Source organism: Fukomys damarensis, unplaced genomic scaffold, assembly GCF_012274545.1.
Source record: "Fukomys damarensis isolate Sample0158 unplaced genomic scaffold, DMR_v1.0_HiC HiC_scaffold_25, whole genome shotgun sequence".
NCBI classification, from domain to species: Eukaryota; Metazoa; Chordata; class Mammalia; order Rodentia; family Bathyergidae; genus Fukomys; species Fukomys damarensis.
The window spans coordinates 7715259-7735658 of record NW_022900937.1 but is presented as its reverse complement, the minus strand read 5'-3'; the positions used below and the strand labels follow the sequence as shown (position 1 = coordinate 7735658).

Below are 20400 nucleotides of genomic sequence, written 5' to 3'. Positions count from 1 at the left end.
AATAAGGGAAAAGAAAAAATGTGAGAAAATGAAAAGATGGAAATAAAGTGGTTGTAAATGGGGAGGGGAGGAGGGGGTGAAGGGAGGGCAGGGACAAGGGGAAAAAATGAGAACCAAGACCTGTCATGTAGGGGTACAAGATCCCAACAATGAATGTAACTGTACTGTATCCCTAAAATATACCAATAAACTCAATTAAAAAAAAAAAAGGTAAAACCAGCAAAGTATCCAAAAGCATGACCTCATTCTCCACTACTTTCCTGGAGCTCCAGCCATGTGATTTTCCAATACCACAGCCTCAGGAAAGATTCCAGAGCAGAACTACAAACTCTTCTGCCCCGGACTGTAATAATTAATGACTGCATTAGTAAAACAGCACAGAGTTTGGCTTTGCCCTTGGAGAATATCAGCATATCATCAGACAATGTCCTGGGCATTTCTAAGACTTACAAGGCAAATCTAATTATTTTCCTTATTCAACTCTCAAAAACACAAAGCACACAAAACAAACAAAAGCGTTATTCTTTGACTCTACCTGCTAATGAGCATGAGTGACTTTATTGCTATAAATTTTTCTTGTAGTCTTATTTGATGTCCTGAAATGCTTCAAAATATACTGCATTGTGTGGGTGCTCTGTGAATGCTAATAAGTGCTATACTTCCTGCCATGAATTCCCAGCTGTCCACCTTAATTTTCACTACGTCTACATTAAGACTTACAGCTCTTGTGTCTCACAGAACACAATTGCCATTTTCCAACTTACCGGAAAAGCAATTGTTTTTCACAAACTGTTTTGACTTGTGAAAGAGGGAATACATCTTTCTACACAAATCCTTTTACTTCTAGGAAAACTGTGGGAACTCCAGAAACACAAGGTAAAGCAATGAAATCCAATCATCCATGTTTGGCTAAAGTACTGACCTCATCACTTGTAAGCTCTGTACTACCTCTGCTGGCTTCAGCAAAGCCAGAGACTACAAAATGTGTTGCGGAACATTTAAGATCATGAAAATATAAATTCTTTGTGCAAGGGAATTGAGGCAAGTAATTGGTGTTTCCCTCCATTGTACCATACGCAAAACTGAGAAGACCATGGTCTTTAGCTCACAGGATGCTTGTGAGGTTGTGGAGTTAAACTCATGTGAAGTGCTATCAGCATGCTAGGCATTGAGTGATTGTTCAGCAAAATATCCAGAATGCTGCCTGTGACAGTGACTTCCATGTGTTGAACACCTCAGCCAGGAAGCTATGCCTGGAGTATTCATATACCAGGCTGTTAGTCACTACTACAAGCATCAGGGAAACCGGATTGTCCTCATTTCATGTGCGAGCCCATGTGGGAGTAAGGGTGTGGGCTGAGATTTGATCTCTATCCCTTGACTCCAAAGCCCAACACCCTGATCTCTCCACTGAACAGCTGTCCTGGGTCTGTGAATCTGTGAGAACCTTCCCATTAACGGCTTACAAGAAAACAAATCAAGAGTTCATTGTGGTTGTTTTGCCACTGCTTTGTATTAGAACAGCAAAAATGGAAGCCTTGGACCACACAAAGCACTCTCAGGTCTGTCGGTGCACACGGTGGCCCCAGTGAGCTCTTTCTTTCCCTGGGTGGATAAATTGCTTTTTGTTTTCATTTTGTTCACTTTTCTCACCTGTAAATCTGTACATTTAATTGTCTAAGAGTTAAAAAGAGTGAGAAACTAAAACTGTCTCCTGATATTTGGCATAGGCATGTCGTATTTTTGATACTCTGACTTTTAAAATACTCCAGGAAATGGCTTCACTGGCCTATGGACAAATCTGCACATGGAACTCTAGTTCATACAAACTTTGCCCAGTTATACAATGGCCCCAAGAGCCTTACCAAGCATGTCACATGTGCTGCGTACAAACCCACTCTGAGGATATGGGAAATGGACTGCCAGGTAGTCCTTTTCAAGAGATGGACAAAGACCATGCATTTGTGTGTGTGTGTGTGTGTGTGTGTGCATGTGCATGTGTGCACATCTGCTTGGATCATCTCTTTTTCTTTTGCACACCTACCTTTAAAGGATATGCAGAAGTTGCATAAAATACTCCCCACCCCATCTGAATAGCAGTATTTTGGGTTTGTTTTGCTTTTCTTTTGTTTCGTTTTGAGACAGGGTCTCACTCTGTACTTGAGAATGACCTGGAACTCACTATGTAGCCCAGGCTGGTCTCGAACTCACAGCAATCCTCCTGCTTCAGCCTCCCGAGTGCTGTGATTATAGGTGTGCTTCACCACACCGGGCGAACGGCAGTATTTTGCTGAAGGCTGAGAAGAAGTGATCAAAGCTTGTTTCTCTTGCTCCCTGGCTCATGTAGGTACACTGAATAGAAGCGGTGTTTTCAGCTCCTGTTGTTGAAACTCTTGAATTCACAGGTGAAAAACTGGAAGCTCAGGGAAGTTTGGGGGTTAGCTAAAAATTATATAGCTAGATGGTCAAGCTAGGAATTGAACTGGAGTTTGTACCATTGTGATTACATGCTTTTCTTATTGAGCCATGTTTCCATGTTAGTTGAATGGAGTAAAGCAGCAAACAATGACTTTTAACACTGTAAATAAACAGGAAAGCTTTTGAATCATGCATTCATGACCATGTATAAAGCACTCTCTCTAGAACAATAACAGTAATTGAAAAAGACAGGCTAAAATACAATGTAGATTTTTTAGTGAATCCTCCCAACCAAAAATATGAGCACAAGCAATTCTTTTCATTCAACCAAGAATATGTTAGATTACATTATTTTCAATTCAAAATGTTTTTACCATTATCTTGTCATTCTTTTTATACAGAGCTCATATTTAAAAATATAAGTATAATGGGCCCAGAGGTTCGTAGAAACTGAGGAGACTAGAGCACAGCCGCATTACTCAGGGTTTGTGATGCTTCTGCCTATTTCGTTAGTGGATCGCTCTTTCTGTACACCATTCTCCCCATCTGGATTCTGGTGAAATATCTGAATTGCAAATAAACAAAGAGCAGAATAGTACACTTTCCAAAGTGGTGCAAAACATATGCAAGATGGCCTGCCAAGCACCAGGGGGTCATGGAAGCAAATGCCCATTGCTAAGCTTCAAGCATATGCTTTCATTTTATGTCAGCATATCATCTTATGACTTTTCCCCAATTCCATGGATAGCTTAACAAGCAAGTATTTAAGAAAACAAACCCATCAGCAAGAGGGACCAGCTGTGCCTGTTTGCCTGGCACTGGAGGTTTCCTGGGATGCAGGAGTTTCAGACTAAGGGATCTGTGTGGAGATGAGGTGCAGATGACAGCCCTGCAAGGGCCTTCTAGTCTCCTGGCTGTTGACTCTGGGTTCCTCTCAGGGAGTCTGTGGACTATTTTCCAACTTTCTCACAAGCTTGTGGAACCTGTTGACTGTGGCCATCAACATCTATTCTGTAAGTACCTGACCAGTGAAGCAGCTATCACCATGTAAGTCTGCACTTTAGCTTGGAAGTGACTCTGGAACAGGTCAAACGAGAGCCATAAAATAGATGGAGAAATGTACATAGTCCTGTGATATTTTTTGCTTAAATTCTCAGCAGCAGTATCGCTCATGGTTCCTTTTAGACAACTTACTTTGCCGTCTCTTGAACACTAGCCTACAGAGCCATCCGCTTCTCTGAATCTTGAGATCTCTCATTACAGACAGCAACAGTAAGAAGAAGTAGAATGAAGGAGTCAGTATGGTAAAGCAAGACAAGGGTTTGCAGAGACTTTAAGGGTCTGAGGTTACTGAATGTGTTGCCGAAGCTGATCAAGCAAGTTTCCCTTCCAGCATTAATACTTACTTGGCAATAAAGAAACACTTGCTGATAAAGCATTTTAGGGCCTGGTATTTTATTATCTGTCTTAGAAAATGGTAGCCACTGATAATCTAATAGAGAGAAGAAACTCACTTCATTAATTTATTATAGCCCAGCATCCTAGGCAGGGTATTTGATTACAGGGAATATTCCTCTATTTCAGCCAAAGTAAAATGCTGGCACAACACAACAAATGATGTAAAGCTCTGGTTTTGTATCTTCTGGGTTCTGCTTTCTAAAAGAACCTCCAAGAACTTGCAGTTGAAGTTTTCCCTACTATTTTATGCTTGCTTAGCTTCTCTTGATTTGTTTTACTTTAACTTGAGTAACGGGCTCATCCTGAGTACATTAGATCATGTTGTCAATACTGAAAAGTTAAGGAAGAGTAGAGGAGCCGGGTCCTGATCCTGGCACTGCTACCAACCTCAGTGTCTGACCCAGGGCACAGCACTGAGCACACCAGCACCTGTGCAGTACAGTCTGTACTAAGCACTATTCCAGCCTTAATATCGTATCCTTCGTGTTTGACTTAAAAGCTGAGGATAAGTAACTAAAAAAGAAAATTTCTTTTCAGGATTTCAAAAAAAGCAAAGTTTTGTTAAATTCCATGGACAGAATCAGCTCTATGGTTTTGCTTCCAGTTGGCTGTGCTGGATCAGCAGAGCCCAGGAGCTATGGAAATGTGCCCTACAGGAAGGCTCAGCGCAGGCCCTGTCTGTTCCCAATGGGACAGGAACATCTGCAGGATTTCTGCAGGGGGTGGGCTTCACTCACGAACCAAACTTCTCTTTTTGGACAATATTGGACATTAGCCTTTCTGCCTTGCTTTGTGAGAGTTCCCATCTGTCTAATGTTAGCAATCACTTGTTTTCTTAATAAAGTGATGGGATCTATGATTTTAATGCTTTATGCTAATGCGAAAATTTAAAGAGATGTGAGCTATCGCCATACCTGGTGCATGACTGCAGGTCAGAAAGCACGGTGTTTGAGTCAAGAGAGGCCCTGGCAATCACTGAGCCTGACTCCCTCCCCAGGAGAGGAGACAGTCATCAGAGAAACTCCCCCTGCGGGTGCCTTTCTGTACCCTATCACCGGAAATTTGCCTTCCTCATTCACAGGAGTACATTTTTTCTGATATTTTAAAATTGCTTTGATTTCAGAATGAGAGTAAACAGGAAGAAGCAAATTTTAAAACTTATTTTATGACTTTAAAAATGTGTGGACACAGTAAAAAGTCAGATATTATAACAGGTTCATAATAATGTCAACCAAAGGGGCAGAGGCCATCTCTCCTTCTTCCACTTGAAATTGCCAAATTCCTGACTCTCCTGCTTTCTTTTCTATTCCTTCTGGTATTTGCTTTCACATTCCTAAGCAAATATTTACACTTCTAGCTCTTGTTCATCACTTTTAGACATCACCTATGGACTCCTTAGGAGAATTTAACTTCCCTTGTGCGTATCTTCACCCAGACACAAACTTTTCCCTCACTCCACCCCCATCTTCCCAATAGAGCTGAAGCATTCACTTGAGTTACATTATTATCTGGCGTTTATGTCTTTAATTATTTCAATAATGTCTCGGCTGAGCCATTCTGGGAATAATCATTATGTTTCCTGCCTTCCTACATTCCCTCCACCCACCGGGCTGGTCTGATATAGCTCTCAGGCCTGTGAACTTGCTTGTTGAATGCCTGCTTTACTAATTCACACCCCGACCCCATGACACAAATGCCAACCTCAGCTCCAGGCATTCAGCCTCAACAGCTGATCTGCAAACTTTCCCTGGAGCCTTCTCTTCTGGTATTCCCTGGCAGTTTCCTGGACAGGCTAACACCTCCCTGCACCTGAACTCTGCAGCTGCTCAGTGTCTGTGTCATGTTTGGGTTCTCCATTTCCTGGATCCCATGTCCTCCTGCTTCCTGTTTTCTTCTGTGGTTGGAACAGCACAATCTTCAATAACAAGCTGTTGAACATTCAAGAATGAAGGTTGAGAAAGGCAGGGTTGTAAATACCTGTCTTTCAAGCTCACCTTGATAAGTCAACTGGATATTAAAGTCTGGTTTAGAAATCACTTTCTTCTAGAAACTTTAAAGCTTTGCCCGCTCTCTTTTTTTAGCTTCTAGCATGGAAGCTTCAGACTGTTCTTGTGGGTGCCATGGTTTCAATTTTTCTTCATCACTTTGCTGACTGTTCAGAGGAATTCTCTCAGTATCCACACTGAGGTCCTCCAGAGGAGGTGTTTTGAGGACTCTCCTCTCTAAGAATCCCTCCAGCTGCTGGCCAGACCAGGATGGAGCAGCTCTGGCTGAGGCAAAGCCGCAGGAGCAGCACCATCTACCAGCTATACACTGCTCCAGTTTCTGTGGATGCTCTAACAAATCGACACAAACACAGTGTTTGGAAACCATGTGCATTTGTCCTCTTATAGTCCTGGAGATCAGAAGTCTACAGTCAGTTTCCTCAGGCTGAAGCCCAGACATAGGCAGACTGCATAACAAAAACTCAACACATATTGAGAACAGTTCTCCAGCTCCTCCTCTTTACAGTCAGTGGCACCCACCATTCCTCAGAGTTTCTGTGTTTGAGTGCTGTATTAATGGCATACAGTGAAACCACGTGGTAGGGGTTTGTCTTCTGGCTGATGTCAGCATGATGTGCTGGAAATTCATAGTGGTGTCCCACATAGTAGAACTTCCTTCTTTTTGAGGCTGAGAAGTTTCCTACTGTGTGGGTCTCACATTTTCTTCATCCATTCATCTTCTGATGGACATATGAGTAGTTTCGTGTCTTGACTGTTGTGAAGAATGCTGTAATGAACTGCATATTACGGCGATCTGCTGGGGATACTTACTGAAATTCCTTTAGTAATAGACTCAGTGGTGGGTTTGCTGAATCATAGTGTAGTTTGTTTTAACTTTTGAGAAACCTCCACACAGCTTTCCATTGTAGCTTTACCTTTCCGCATTCCTATCATCAGTGTACACGGGTTCAAATTTCTCTACATGCGAGCATTATTTAAAAATTATCTCTTTTTTAATATTAGCCATCCTGCTCAGTGTGAGGTGACATTGGCTATGATTTTAATCTGTTCCCCAATGGTTAGTGATGTTGAGGCTTTTCATACATGTATTGGCCATTTGTGTGTCTTCCTTAGAGAAATTTCACAAAGACCATAGAAGTTAACTGTACATAAAGTGGCTATGCTGAGGAATATGGTATTTTGCACTTCAACAGATGTTAAGAGAGAGATCTCATGTTAAGTGTGTACACACACACACACACACACACACACACACATGCAACTCTACCTCAACACAAGGGCCTTTCTGGTGGTGATGGACAGGTTTAATACTTTCATTGTGGTCATGGTACTTAGATGGTTGCATATGCTCAAACTTCCCGGGGTAAATATATTAAACATTTTTTAAATACTAATTTTGCCTCCATAAAGCTGCATCTTAAAAGATGTCAGCAGGGCTGCTTTTTTTCTGGAAGCTCAAGAAGAGAGCCTGTCCCCTTGATTTTCCAACTTCTGAGGCTGCGTGTACTCTCCCACTCCCCACCTTGCAGCTCCGGTCTCTGCCTTCACAGCTAGCAACTGCCTTTGCAGAGCTCTCCCTGCTTCCTTCTTCAAATGTCATTCCCTCTCGTAAGGACCTCTGGGATTAGATGAGACCTTCCAAACCATCCAGGACACTTTTCCTACCTTGAGATCCTTTGTTTAATCACATCTGTAAGGTTCTTGTTGCCATTGACAGCAGCATGTTCAAATGTTCTGAGCACTGGGATGTGGAGACCATTGGAAACCATGACATAAACTACAGCAAATACCACCAGCCACACAGATGACACCCCAGAGCTCCACACCCACAGAGGTAAAATAGAGGCAACCTCTGCAGTGAGAGGAACCGCAGAGTAAAGTGGTGAAGGCATTAGAGTAGCAGGAGGTAAAGAACGGGGGCACTGGCTAATTAATCAACAGCACACATGGATGTCATAATTTCCTTCCCATTTGAGAAAGTTCTGTCTCCCTACCTCCTGTTATCTACCTTTTATTTTGTTCTTTATTTATAATTTGCTTTTCTCAAGGAAGAGAAATCATGCAACCATTAAGCTTGTGTGTCTGATTCATTTAAATTTATATATTTCATAGCCATGCATAGGTCGACTATTTAAGCTCTGTAAAATAACTTTATTCAAGCATGCACAGTCTCTTTTCCATAGCAATTATAATCATGGTGGAGTATCTGTTTATTTGTGTATTGTCTACCTGCTTTCTGTGAGAAGGGAGCTCCACAGAGGCAGGAACTTGGCCATATTTCATTTACTGCAATCTCCAGATGGCCTAGATCATGGTCTGATGACGCAAGGTGGGTTTGGCGTAGCTCCTGAATGAATGGACAGGCACGTGAGAAGATACAACCTCCAAGGCCTAGGACCAAAAATTCTGTAGCGTGGGTGCTGACTCTCAGACTGGACCCAGAGGCATCTCTAAAGGTGGGCTGACGCTAGCTTCCATCTGCACTCAACTTGGCATGTGACAGAGGGAGACTGTCGTGGACACTCCTCACATCTGCCTTTCCAATCCCAGGGACTAGGAAGCTGCTAGAGCCACTTTGTCTCTGCATTTTATTTCTTTCAATGACCAACCATGGCCTAAGGAGAGGTAATTTTTGGACGGCAGCTGTGAAATATTAAGGAAAAGGCATCGCCAGATGCGAGGGTTTTATATGGCTTCCAGAAGATGGAATTCATGAAGTCTCATAAAGTCCTAGTTAATAAGGCGCTGCTTTGCCTCCAGCTATTTTCAGTAGCTTGTAATAGCATTTATTTCAGAAAGTATAGGAACTGCTATTCACAAATGTCTTTTGACACACAAGGGGTCAAGCCAAAAATAATGATGAGAAAAGACCTTGTTTGGCTTTAGAAAAATTAAAGCCCTCAAAGCACAAAAAAGCAATAAAAGCTTATTATGTGCCTGTTGTCAGGTACATTCTTATGCATCTCACATGCCGGGTCCCTCCACAGCTTTCACTGTAACAGGTTACACTGAATCCTGAGGGTGATACCCACTCAGACCCTTCATGCCACCCTGTGCTCTCCTCCACAGTCATCCTGGTTCTGAAGAAACGCTGCCCAAATGCAATTGTGGAAGAGGACCAGCAGACAATTCATGACCTATGTGATCTTTATGTAGTACAGCACTTTTACAGCTTGACTTTTAGGAATAGTTAACAAAAGAATAGTATTAAATGCTACAGAATAATATTCACCACTACTGGGGAGGAAATCGAGAAACTGTGTGCTCAAGATACCATCAAAAATATATTTAGCTGGGGATTTAGCTCAGTGGTTCCACTGCCTGCCTTGCAAGCGCAAGAACCTGAGTTGGATCCCTCAGTTAAATACATATATATATTAAGGCCCCCAAAATGAATCATCTGAATTTTTTCTGTAAGAGCAACACTTTCCTGTAATCACATATAACCATTTGATAGAGGATCCAAAGTATTTATAAACATGAGGCAAAGGCGCTATGGCGGCCATCAAGATGACATATTGTTCATTTTAAGAGGTGGTAGTGACTAATCTGCTCTAGGAAAGGGTAAAGGAGTCCCCTGTAGGGAAATGGGAGCATCTTGATTCCATAATGGTCAGTGAAATAAATCGGACACACAAGCTTATCCATCACAGGGTTTCTCCTATATGAAAAATCCAAAGTATAAATAAATTCAAGAGCAAAATAAAAGATAGTAAGAAACAAGGAGACAGCTCTGTTGCAGATGGGAAGAGAACCAAATGGATGGAGGGTGGTTAGAAGGAGGAAATGACACAAGGATGTGAAAAGAATAGAGAGGTGTCATGTACGTGTACCAACTCCACACAAGGAATGTAATGTTTGTGTACCGCAAACATTTTTTTAAAAAGCAATACGTGAAGGGAAATGGTCTCCAATACTATCTGCAGAAAAATTAAAAAGTAGTGAAGAATTTGAATCGTGACTCCCAAAACTTCTGTGACCTGACAGACAAACAAGAGATGTGAACCTAGTCTTTAAAAATTCCACTCTTCACCCTCGGTTCTGGTGGACACAGTGTGGGAGTACAGCAGGGAAGAGCAGGAAGGACTCGATGGCAGTCAGTGTTAGACTTCGCCCCCGCACAGAGGCGGACACCTTTCCGGAAGGGAGTGCACTGGCACCACCACTATTAGCATCATCACAGAAAGCAAGTGCTGAGGGCTTCGCAATGGGCCAGGAGCATCATGCATTCTCAAAGTGTATTGCGTAGCAATGCGCCTGCCCATCACAACCTCCTTCCGAGGAGGGCGCTATTCACGTCCCATTGAGCTGGCTGGGGAACAGCAGAGTTAAGTGCCTGTCAGCAGCACGGAGCTAACAGCCAGAGGAGTTGGGCTTGAGCCCTAGCTGTTAGCTCTGAGTTCATGCTTGTAGCCACACAGCTGCATTTCCTCCAGGGTGCACACACCGCTGATGAAGAGCCACGGGAGCTCTACTTAGGAAGTGACATGGTGGGACCCGGGGATGCCAGGAGACCCAGGCTATGGGAACCACAGAGCAGTTTCAGAAGCTGGCACCTGCGACCACGCTACACTCCACTGCGTCGCTTAGTTTACACCAACAACCATCCAGTCCTTGAAATAACCATAGAAGAAAGTGTTTGGTTTGCAGATGAAAATTAGTTCTAAGAAAAATTAGATGACTTGTTCTTATGTCATGCCAAGAGTCGGGAGTCTTCTGATCTGAGCATTTCTTTCTGATCTGTACAGAGGATTCCTTTCTGTGGTATGTGGTCTATTTAACATGTGCCCTCTCACTGTGAAGATCTCTTAGTGGGCTTTACAGCTAGTGCAGCTCTGATTCACACACCCATCCCAGGGCTCAATCCACTCATACCTCTCAATTCTCCCTAAGCCACAGTGTGGACAGCAATAGGGTTTGTTAACTTCTGTAAAACACTGTCTTTCTGTAGTCTGTAATTAAAAGAAAAAGAAAGGAAAACTGTGGGCCAATGGGCATGTCTGAAAAAAAGACGTTACTTTAAGAATCAAGTGATATACACCCTAAGACAAAATGCCTACCATCCAGATCGCAATGTGTGAAACAGTTGATAAAGTGGAACTGGACCTGGATGGCTGTTATTTGACCAGATAAAAATAATTGGGAGAAAAAGCAGAGATCTGAGAGCCCTGTGTAGGCAGACAACCTGTCCACAACCTTGTGCTGGAAGCCTTGAGAAGGAGCCGTCAAACAGTCCTGGTACTGTGTTCCACAGACAAATCAGCACTAACAAGCTAAGTGCTCTAAGGAACTCTGAAATATTAGCTACAGGAAATAAGAAAGAACATATTAGTATAAAATTTTCCACAGTAATGAGGGCCTGGGGCAAGGTAATCTGAAACCATAATTTAAAATTAATTTTAATTTTTGAACCAATGTACGTATAATAGAACATGTCAAATTTTACTTTTTCCTTTTTAGTTCATCTATGAAAAGCTTACCTAGCTTTTTTATTTCTTTACCTAAGACCATAATGACAATGCTTCCCATGAATAGGTAACACTTTCTAGAAAGTTCAGTTGCAGGTGAGTAGTACAATACAGACTTTTCTAAAATTATCAGGAGTATTCATAATTATCTTTTCATTTAGTGGTCATCATCCTGAACTATAACATGTGATTCTAGGTTTTGTAGAATTCATTACATATTCTTTCACTTATTCATATCCTTTAACATATCACATTCATCAGAGGTGGAAGCTATGAATTTCAAATTCGTTTTTAGCAATATAAATGTTTAAAGTTCCATTCTCATCTACAGAGTAAAACGCAATTTCTCCGTTGAGCAGGAGGTTCTGCTTCCTGAATTCTATTATCTTTTCCTCAATTGAGATTAGCATCAGCTCTCTGCAGCACTGACAGTTTGACAGGAAGGGAAACATCGAGCTGTAAGGTTTCAAGCAGGACAGGGTCCACACACAGGAGCCCCTGCCCCGAGCCAAGAGGATTTGATTCTCAGCTTCCTGTGGCCATGAACCGTGGACACACTAGGTCTCCGCTATCTCCTCCTTTTAACGTCTCATCATCTACTCACCTGGCTTGAAGGTGACCTGGGGAAAATTCCCCTGAAGCCCATTCATCACTTTTTGCATGCAGAGAACTGTATTCGGGTTCTTTTTAGTCACAGGGCCTACATATCTCAACTGACAGCAAGACAAGTCACCACTGCTAGCGACCATCAACAAATCCATCTCAAGGAACCTCCTCTCTGTGTTATTCTGTTGGTGATGTGTGTGTAACAGGGATGGTGTCTCTTACTGGAGGTGGATGCAGAGGGGGCAGCCAGACACACTGTAGGGCTGCTAGGAGCCTCAGTCCACTGAATTGTCAAACTGTAGTGCTGGGAAACCTGTCTGTCCTTACTTGTAGTGTTTTCATCTTCAACATTATTTTTCTGGAAGATTGGACCTAAAGCAATATTCTCTGTTGGTAATATATCTCCATTCACCCCATTTTTATTTCACAGAACATGAGAAACATTTATAAGATGCTTTCACTGTGTTTGTACTCAAGGCAAATGTAGAAAGCCCAGCTGTCTTTCGATTCTCCAAAAAATAACTCCTCTCACAAGGAGGGACAACAGGGAGAGAGACACAGAGGGGTCAGACTGGAGTCACCCTGCCTAAGCTTACTTGTTGCCCCAATGCCCTGCCTGGAGCTCACAGCAGTGCTCAGTACCCATGCCTGCACATGGTGACACTCATGTCCATCACATGAGGACACTCCATCATATAACAATACCTAACAACACCTCTGTCATATGACCATACCCTAACACATGATAGCACCCTCTCATATCACATGGGGACAGCCTTGTCATATGATGACACCCATCCATCACATGATGACAACCTTGTCACATGACACCAGGAGCTCCCACTGGTGCTTCCCAGTGTGCTGACTGCTGTCTCATCTATCTCTCGTGGGAGTTGAGCGGCCTTCTGTTTCTTCCCCGCCAGATAGCAGCACCACATCCTTCACTCCACCTGTGACAAGAGCCTGCACCTGGCCACCAGGGAGGAGGACACAAGCAGGAGGTGCAGCTGGCCACACCATGTGCCACACAGACATACCTGTGCCCTGCCCTGCAGCCAAGCCAGACCCACTGTGGTCATCCACGCCCACACCTCATCCTGATCACACTGTCACTGCCCCAGACATCTCAAAGGCCACCACCCTGGAGCTTCTGTGTTTCTTGCACATTCCTGTGAGCTGTATCTCCCATGAGTACTTAAGACTCCATTTGTGACTCCTCCCAAAGATGGCTTGGCACCGTCTCCCTTCGTGTGCCTGTTTACCTATGTCCCTTATTGCTAGAGGGCATGTTTCTTATTTTTAATGCCTTGAGCAAATCGTTTAACCACAACACCCCTATTTTTCACTAATTTAATAAAAGTGATAATAGTAAACCTGACCCAGAAAACTATTTTAAGAATTAAATAAGTTAATGAAGGTACAGAATTTAGTGTCTGGTACATGGTAAGTTATGTAGTTATTATAGCATTTTTACATTTATCATAGGTATGATAGATATGTACAGCTGTGTCTATATTTACTAAAGGAAATTTAAGATATTCTGTCTTGTATTCTCATTAGTAACCTACTTTCTGATGTTTAGTAGTTTCTGAACAAATGTCTTTCAAGAAATAAATAAAAACAAATCTCCTTTACCATTGTTGTAAATCTTTAGAGATTGATTTACTTAAGATGAGCTGCTGTTGTTTTAGTACAAAAGCTGTTTGGTAAGAATAAATTATTGTAAACAGTCAAAATGTCCTGAAAAACAGGCCGTGAGATTTAATTTTCTATCCTTCTGCTTAGTTCAGGAGTTAATGAATGCAAATCCCAGGTAAGGCAGCTCGATCCTTATCACACTGTTTTAATGATATGGTCCAGAGCAGTGTGAAGCTGTTTGAATATCAAGACAAAACATTACTTCGCAGCAGTAGGGAAGTAGACCCTGGGCTTCAATACCGTCTTTACATGTGCTGAGCTGCAGTTCATTTCTGTAGAACTTCACAGTTTCAGAGGAACTTTCAAACAAAATGAGTAACATTAAATCCTCTATTTGCATATGAATTTTGATATTTGAGTAAACTGTTTCAAATTTATACATATCTTTTTGTGCAAACACCATTCCATCAAATGTCAAAGGCAGGCTCTTCCTTCTGGAAATGAATACCTCTCTGTCTTTAAAACAACAGCAACAACAAAAGCCTCTGCCAGAGCTATAGCTGAAGGTAAACTACTTTAGGCAAATTTATTTAACTTTATGTAACATTACATATTCATGGGATTTGCTGCCAGATTAGAATGGATATTGAAAGCACTGTGATTTCCATAAGACTCATCCTGGCTTTTTTTTTAGGCTCTAACATCGAAGATACGGAATCGTTTTCACCAGTGGCTGAAATTGGCCTGGAAAATCTCTGGAAGTCTCAAAATGTTGCATAAGCTTAAGCCAACACCTTGTAACCAGTGGCCTTGCAGTTCTCAGCCTCAGAATGAAGCAGAGCCAGGCATGCTGTGCGCTATATGCAGAATGTGATAGCTACACATCTGTGTCTTAGCTACACGCCCCACAGATGAAATTTATTAGTATTACAAGTTGAACCTTCAGATGTCTAGGTTAAAGAGGACAATGTTTTTCTTCCAATGTGGGCAAAATGGTTTTATTGAGTCTCTCCTATCTTGATCTTACATTCAAGCATAGGAGATAAATATTTCTTTACTCTATCAGTGTTATTCTTTCTACCTGAAGAAATGTGTGCTTTATTTTACCTTAAATACAGTGTACATTTGCTTTTCACAAGTGTGTGCTATCATCAGCTTGCCAGATTCATTCTGCTCCCCAGTTTGGTTGGTTTTGGTGTATGAGATGCTTCTCTTGCCCCGCAGTGCTGTGGCTGGACTGGAATTGGACGAGGGTAGGATGCAGGCCTGCGTGCACCCCCCTGAGCTCCTCAGGGTCCTGTTGAAGAATGAATGTCCTTGGTACTTGATCTGATAGCTGAGGGGGGGCGAACACAGTGGCCTTGAGTGAGAGCACTACTTATGGCGGATAAGTGTGCATGGCTCTGTTTTCCTTCTTGGGTTTTTTGTTTTGGATGAGACACTTCTCTGCTACTCAGTGATGTGTATGCCATTCACTCCCAGTTGAATTCTAGAATCGACGGGTAGAACTGTAAAGGGAGACAGAATATGTAGGATAAGTTATGCTTCAGGTTGGAACTGAAAAGCCATCCCCCATACACATCAGAACACGTGTGTCTGTGTACTCAGACCCATTGTGAGTTTGCCCATGGGAGTAGCCTCCTCTGAGTTGCTGCCTGCTCTCAAGAGAAGCTTTGAAATGTTATCACTCGCTCTCCGTGTCTTCCCTGAAATTAGGATCACCTTTTCTGCCTGCCTGGCTTCTGTGCTCTAAATGCTTTTGTCAATAAGAATCGACCCATCTAATTCTGTATTGGGGAGTGGGGGATTATTAGCCTAGCCACATAAAAACCTACTGGGAACAGATTTGCAACAATGTGAGCGTTAAACGTCTTCTGTTTAATTTGTCAAATAACACTTATTTGCTGATAGTTACTAGTAATATAAACCTAAAAGGTCTTTTGTTTTATGCATCAAATAACACTTATTATCTCAAACCGAAAGGTATAATCTTTGCAGGAAATCGCTAGGTCTTTAAGTAGTATTTAATGTTTGCTTGTGGATTGGATTTCAGAAGCCACCTGAAACTCTGAGTTTAGATAAATGAAATGTCCTACAACTGTGGCAATGCCAGCCTTTTCTTACCCAGTTTGGTGTTTTCCATTTAGTTCCTTTGACCCTCACTCAAAATATCTAAGGCTCTTAAGAAAGAACAACGGTCAAAATATTGGCTCTTGGTATTAGTCAGTGTAAACACAAGTCCGGCTCTTTCTCATCACTAACTTTAGTCTACCTGCTTGAGAACAAGTAAATCCATCCATTGTTTAGTTTCTACTTAGTTTGCCTCCAAAAGAAAGGACTTTTTAAAAATTTTATTGGATAGGAGCATTATAAGCAGACTAATGATTTGTACTCCTGACAGAGTATTGTTTTGTATTTTCTTTACACACCTAGCATTGCATGAATACAACATTTACGTTTATTGACTGTCCAATGTTGGTGCTAAAGATCAGGCTTCAACATGTTAGATGGCGTAACAGGAATTTCCCAGGTCTTAGTTATAATTCTGGTCAAGTTGTCTTTCCTAGAAATTCCTTCTTTAAGGTGTTTTAGCTGAGTTCTGAAACATTCTGAAACCATTCCTTAGAAGGTTAATCTCTGCTTCTTAGATTTGACCTTTATCTTACGGAATTACATCCTGATGACTGTCTCAAATTTTCCCTCTCTCTCTTTTTTCTCTTTTATTAAATCCTTTTTTTTTGCTTATCTTCTCACCGTCCAATTTCATTTCTAAATGGTTGACAGAGCTCTGTGGTTGGTTTCAATGCACTGCTCCTGAGTGCCCAATCCCAGTGGGTGTATCGAAGCTATTGGGAAGCTTTCTTACAACATATTTATTTTTAAAAGGAAATATCGTAATAGTGATATTTGAGCATATATTTTGGTATCTTTGCAACATAATATTGACTTTGTACCTAGTCTACAATTCGGTTCCATTTACCTGTTTTCATAGTTAAACATTTCACTGATCAAAGTGATAGTTTATTTGGTCAACATAAAACCACAGTGGTGCCTCAGTTCACGAACTTCATTTGTTCCACAGTTCTAGAAAAGATGGCCACATTTGTGTTTGTGTGGAAAAAGCAGCCGTGGTCATGTTCATCACTTGATGTAGAGCAAACAAAAGAGTCTGGGAACCAAGGTACCATTGCGCCTCCTGTGTTCCCAAGACAGTAGCTTCTGGACTTCACAAAGCAGCTACACAGCTCCTTGCTTTATAGTCACATGCTCGCTCCAAGTATGTCCCCTTGTGCCAGGAACCAGGGCAAAGGGGACTTGTTTTGTTGTGGTTTTTTTTTTTTTTGTTTGTTTTTGTTTCTTTGTTGGTGAAGGAATCAAATCTAGGACTTTGTGCTTTCCAGGTAGGCTTGGCTCAACTGAGATAAATCCCTGGCCCTAAAGGGAACTTGTAATGTCTATATTCTATTTTGACTTCGAACTCTTACATATCTCATAGAAAATATGTTGTTAGTCAGTGTCCTCATCTAAAAATGAGAAGAGCTATTTGGGAAACACCTGAAAAGAGAATGTAAACATTAGAACCATTTGCCAGACACTGGGACAGAAACGTACATGGTCCAGTTTGACTCCTTTCCTCCAGCCTTTGCCATCAAAGGCTTTGCCCTTTGCTTCTGTGACTGCTTCTTCCAGTAGTACTTCCCCAGGCCCAGACTCTGGACCTCAAGAAAATCTGGAGATCCAGACACCCAGGAGTCCTTAGAGAGCAATATGGGTTAATGTCGCAGAGTGTACTGGACCTGTAACACACCTTCTGTGAGGATAGAAGAGGGACAGGATGGAGCCCAGGAAAAGCCAACCTGTGGAGAAAACTGGGCAGTGGAGCTCCCAGAATGCTTTGAAAAACAGATTTACTAGGAATTGTATCCAAATTGTTACATTTTCAGTGTGACGATTGTTTTACTCTTATGTCAGTGCATGTAAAGCGGAATTAACTACTTTGTGGCATGTTGCAAATGTATCCGTATTGAGAGTCCCTTGTCTCAAACAAAGATACCTATGTTTCATATTAATAATGACAAATCTAACAAAGGAGTGAATTTTAATTTTAACTTCCATTTTATTGACATAGACTGCCAAAGTCAAACCAAGTGGAAGGCCTAGTAAAGGTGCTGGTACCTCACAGACAATCTGAGCCACAAGCACGGTGGATTAAAAACAAATCTTATTAGCCAGGCAGGGTGGTGTAGGCCTGAAATCTAAGCTTAAAATGTGATTTTTTGACTGAGGGAACCATTTATCTTTTAATCTTTAACTTCCTTAGACTAACAGAGTGTTGAGTGTCTAGCAGGCCTGATTAGAAATTTCTCCAATGAATGAATGAATGAATGAAGTCAGATTCTAGCCTGAGAAAAGGAAACCAAGCTTACTGGATTTCCATATGATCTGTATTGTAAATGAAGAAGAGGAATCCAATGTACAGATTACAGTTATTGAGCGCCTACTACAGAGACACCTGTATTGCTTACATTATTCTAATTTATCCTTCCAGCAAACAGATGGCATGTGCATTATTGGCCATGGGATTTACAGGGTAATAGTGAGGATTCAAGTTAAATATCCTGCCCAATGTCACACAGCTAATAAATTATAAATCTATAATTTGTTTTTAAATTGACTCTAATTCCATACCATGTCCATGACAACACATAGCCAAGTAAGAAAGTGGCTAGGTGTTGGAATGCCACAAGACCTCTCTTTGCAGATGTCTAGATTTTTTGAAGAGTTACTAATGACTCATTAGATCTAGCATGATTTTCTTCGGGAAAGAATTGTGGGTTTTGAGACAATATCTCTCTATATAGCTCAGGCTAGCTTGAACTCATGATCCTCCTCCCTCGGCCCCCCAAATGCTGAGATATACCAGCTTTTGCCACCATACCTAGCTAGCATGTTTTCCAAATGTGATTGTCACTGTAAGGAATTCATTTCTTTGTGTAAATATTTCTGAAGATGACTTCACTTCTGAGAAAATAATTCATGTATGAGAAGGAATTACACAAAATATAAATGGTGCATAATTACTAAAGTACTAAAGTTAAGAAAAAATTAGTACTAAAAAAATGGAAGCAAGTTCCTATGAGATACACTTGGATGTGGGATGTTTGCTCTTTGTACAAGCGTCACGTGGCTTAAATTATGACACAAGAATGCCTTCTGTAAGTTTCAACTTCAGCACACAAACATTTAACACTGGCCAGATCTTATTAATTTACAGTAATTCTGAACTCATAATGCCTAGGCTAGTGAATCCTGTGCAGGAATCTTCTCAATTCCTATGGAGACAATTCTTGATAGTCAACTAGCAAAAGCATTCATTCTTTTGTGTGTTTTTGAGAATACTATGCATTTTTAAAAGAGTTGCTTGATATACTTTAAGAAACATACGGAAAAAAAAAGAGAAACATATGGGCTACACTAATTGGAAACAAAGAATAGCTACACTAAACAATGATTTTACTCCCAAAGCATACAAACTTCATTCAACTTGCCATTCCCAATACTAAAGTACGCGACTATTTTCATGGCAGCATTTTACAAAATCCACCAATGGGAAAACAAGATTGAAGTGTAAAATTAGTTATGTAAATGACCTCCCTAAAAAATACCACAGAGATTTTTATTCTTAAGATTCCACTGCAAATTAGGGATGGTGTTGCTTTCTGGTAAGAATACATTTTTAAAGAAAAAAACAAAATAAATCAATGCCACTGGGATCCCACTGGTTAAGTGGATGATAAACCACACTGGTGAAGCCAGCGTACCAGGTCAGTGGTTTCCCACACCAAGACTTCTCTACAATGTAAATACACAAATATAGGTATTTCTAATGTAGAGCAAATGGCCCAATGATTCTAATTTTCTTTTTATTTTTTATAAACAAAACCATAAATCATTTGAGTAACTGCTTGGAGCTCACGTTAGCCAAGTCTGATGGATATCCAAGGTTGCCCGGCCCCACCCTGTTCCCTGGGTTCTCTGAGAAGAACACAGCTGTCACGGGTGGCACCTAGCTTTCTCCGTGCGTGCCAGCACAGGCCTCAAATGCAGGTTCTGTGTCTCCTCCACGGATTATTAACAAAGACCAGCAAGCCCAGAAATAGCATGTTTCTCTCATTTCGCCTAGGGATGGTGGAGCACATGCTGACCTTGTGTGACACACTGGGCTCCATCCCCAGCACCCAGGAATGAATAAAGAAATGGAGAGAGAGGAAGGGAGAGAGAGAGAGAGAGAGAGAATAAATAAATAGAGGAAGTGATTTCAATACCCTTACTTGGTTTCTTCCTCTTAAAGATGGAAAACAAATACCTGCATAAGTTCATTGTTTTTCACTGTATTATAATACTGGATGTCATTAAAGACACCTTTTTGATGGTAAAAGATTCAGAAATGTAAAAAGGAAGTAAAGTCCACAAATTTTAAGAGAAATAGTTGTGTTTAATTTTATTTAGAAGTTTTTATTGTACCTCAATGTCATGATTGTTCCTATTTTCAGATCTTAAGATAGTGCAGTTAGTTTCATTTTATTAAGTTTATTGGTACATTTTTGGTACACAGTACAGCTACATTCATCACTGGGATCTTGCACCTTTACATGATGGATCTTGGTTCTTATTTTTTTCCCCAGTCCCCTTGCTTCCTTTCCATATTGTTTATCATAAATGTTCTACTTTCTCAGTGGTGTTTTCAGTCTGATATGTCCCCGGGTACCTACAAGCTTCAGGACTGTGGATTTTGCATTCCTTGT

At 41.2% G+C, this 20400-nt stretch overlaps 1 protein-coding gene across 2 annotated transcripts in view; it reads left to right on the top strand.

The window, feature by feature from the left end:
• The window catches only part of Bank1 (B cell scaffold protein with ankyrin repeats 1), a 212253-nt gene that overhangs the window by 143375 nt on the left and 48478 nt on the right, over positions 1 to 20400 (top strand). The gene's annotated exons all lie outside the window — the stretch shown is intronic.